Below are 2,945 nucleotides of genomic sequence, written 5' to 3'. Positions count from 1 at the left end.
GTGCGTGTGCGTGTGTGTGTGTGTGTGTGTGTCTCTGTGTTGCCCTGCAACAGACAGGTGACCTGTTCAGGTGACCCCGCCTCTCACCCAGAATGTTAGCTGGAGAGGCAGCAGCACCTCCTGACCTCCTGACCCCACTAAAGGACAAGGGTGATAGAAAATGGATGGATGGAAATAAGGGCAATATTTTATTTTATCTTTATGTGACTTTGCTCTGCTAAATAGTGTTTTTGATCTGTGATTTATTTGTTGTATTTTACAGAGATAATAAAGATGCAATGTTAAGAAGCCGTTTCAGAAATGTAAAATAAAGCTTCATTAGAAAGAGTAGTCCCCTTCATGTTCAAACTTTATCCAGTTTACATTCGTTCTATGCAAAAACATATCCTAAAATCAGGGAAGTAGAAAAGTTTAAGTTCATGTCAGGTTTTGTTGGTGAGGTAAAATCACTGAGCTTCAGTATTTTCCACTTTATGAAACTGATAGAATGGTTTTTAAATAATAAAGAAATCTTCATCATGAGAACGTTCTTTATTTTAGCTTTCCAGTAGCTCTGTGGGTTCAGTTGAAATGAACACAGGCAGACTCTTAACATCTTTCACTTCCTCCTCATGACGTTTCGTAATGAACATATTTCTCATTTTTAGTCAAGTAACTCAGTGTTAGCCGCATATTAATAATCTGAACTACTGCTGGTATTGAAACTAAAAGCGAGTTTGTATCATTTCACCAGAATTTAAAAGGAAAATCTTTTTGCTGACTGTTTAGTTTCTACTGTTTCAATAAGTTATGTCATCAAAAGCATAAAGCTTCCTGAAACTTGCATTTTCTATTTTTTTAATTAATATTCAGAAACATTTACAACATAATTTATACACAAGTTATTTTCCAGTGTCTAAGTCAGAGATTTGTTTCAATTGGATTAAAAATGTTGCAAAAAAGTACGAAACGTAAAATTTTTATAGACAAAGTAAGTTGTAGCCACAAAAAAGTATTTTTGCTTAGTTTTTAGTACAAATATCTTAATTGAAATAAGAGAAAACTAACATAGAAGTAAATTTTCAGCTGGATATAGGAGGTTGTCAAAAATTATTTATACTGATGAAAACATGTAATTTCCACTGGGAGATTATTTCACTTAAATATGGGGAAAATGTCTAGTTATAAATTAAATAATCTCTCAATGGAATTAGTATTTTTTGTATCAATAATAAGGAATTATTGACTTAAAATAAGCTCCTGTATTTTGCTGAAAAATTACTTATAGTTAGTTTTCTCTTATTTCAAGTGTACTAAGATATTTGCACTAAAATTGGATAAAAATGCTTGGTAATGTTTTGTGTTTTTGCAGTGCATTTACTTCCTCACCTCACTCACATAATCACTTCGACACCTTTCAGTTTATTGGCCTTTTACCGCCTCCAGAGCTAATAATTCACCTGATTCAACATTTGCAAACGTTTTGTTTCTCTGGAGGTCAAAGCTGTTAGATAGCAGGCGGCGACATCTGGATCCATAAAACGTCAGAGCCGATCCTGCAGAGCTGGAGAGTCATGTGATCTGTGGGAGCAGGAACTACGGCATGATGGGAAAAAATTAACTTTGGGTTCTGGTTAAGTGTCTAAAGGCCATCAGAGTCAAGAGGACAGAAGTTTTCTCTGCGGCGGGTCGGTCCGAGCATCTCAGTCGGGTCAGACGCTCTACGCAGAGAAATGAGTGATTATTGGAAAACAGGATCTAATCTTTTAAAAGACGATTAGCTGATACCCGAGGCAGTGAAAATTAGCACAGAATCTCAGAAAAATCAACTTTCTGCAGAGATTTTCCTTCAAGCTTTGAGAGAATAAATAAATACTTTTACACTGTAAAAGCACATAATCTTGTCAAGTATTTTTGGTCTATTTTTTATTGTGAAAAAATAAGACAAAACTAACTTAAAAGGGATTTTTCAGTAAGAAATAGGAGCTTGTTTTAAATCAGTAATCCCTAAAATAGATTTTTAAAAAGTTCTGGTTCCACTGGCAGATTAATTAACTTACAATGGAAAAAATTGAAATAATTTCCCAGTGAAAATAAAACTTTTTCATCAATATTTTGGAATTATTCACTTAAAATAAGCTTTCATTTCTTGCCAAAGTTTTTTTTTTTCTTATTTCAAGTATACGAAGATATTAATATTAAAATAGACCAAACATACTTTGTAATATTTTGTGTTTTTGTAGTCCAACGATTACTTTGCAGGTTTGTTAATCCAAAGAAACTTAAAACTGACTGTATGTTGAGACTTCAGAACAACAACGATGCATAAAAATGTTTTTCAAAGTTTCTCCCACGTCTAAGTTAGATGCTTCTGTGATCGTTGTAGTCCAATTCCTGGATCCTTCTGACTGGAATCTCTGCCACACACCCGAATGAGGTTTGCTTCATGAGGCTGCACTTTTTCCTTCCACTCAACTTTCCATCAATGTGTTTGGTTGCAGCACCTTTCTGACTTTTGTGGAGCTGCTGATCTTAGTTGTGTAGCTCATAGCTTAGCATGCAGATTTTGAAAATCTTTTGTATTGATTTTATGTAATATTATATTTTTATGACATAAACAAACACTTAATATATCAGTGTTACTTTTTTAATTTAATTACCGTTATGAATAAACTTTCAGGAATATACATTTATTGATAAATATTAATCCTGACTAGATTTATTTAGCTTCACTTCATGTTAAATATAATTTAAAGACACATTAGAACAGAAATGGGTCAGATTCTCATCCAGTTCTGCTAAATCCCATTTGGACCAGTTGACACTGGAGAAATCCCTCGATCGATCAGAGATCCACTGGAATGATCTGGAAACTGCAACAAGCAAACTCATTTCTAATAATTAATGTGATAACAGATCATAAATCTGATTCTGTAGCTCGTTAGGTGTGTGTGTGAGTGTGTGTG

General features: G+C 33.8%; 1 protein-coding gene across 1 annotated transcript in view; it reads left to right on the top strand.

Moving 5' to 3' along the window:
- LOC103456734 (gamma-aminobutyric acid receptor subunit rho-3-like) overlaps positions 1-2,945 on the top strand; it is a 21,623-nt gene that overhangs the window by 2,181 nt on the left and 16,497 nt on the right. The window lies entirely within an intron of this gene.

Source organism: Poecilia reticulata, linkage group LG20 (assembly GCF_000633615.1).
Source record: "Poecilia reticulata strain Guanapo linkage group LG20, Guppy_female_1.0+MT, whole genome shotgun sequence".
NCBI lineage: Eukaryota > Metazoa > Chordata > Actinopteri > Cyprinodontiformes > Poeciliidae > Poecilia > Poecilia reticulata.
The sequence above is the reverse complement of the archived record's forward strand: the minus strand, read 5'-3'. Positions and strand labels throughout refer to the sequence as shown.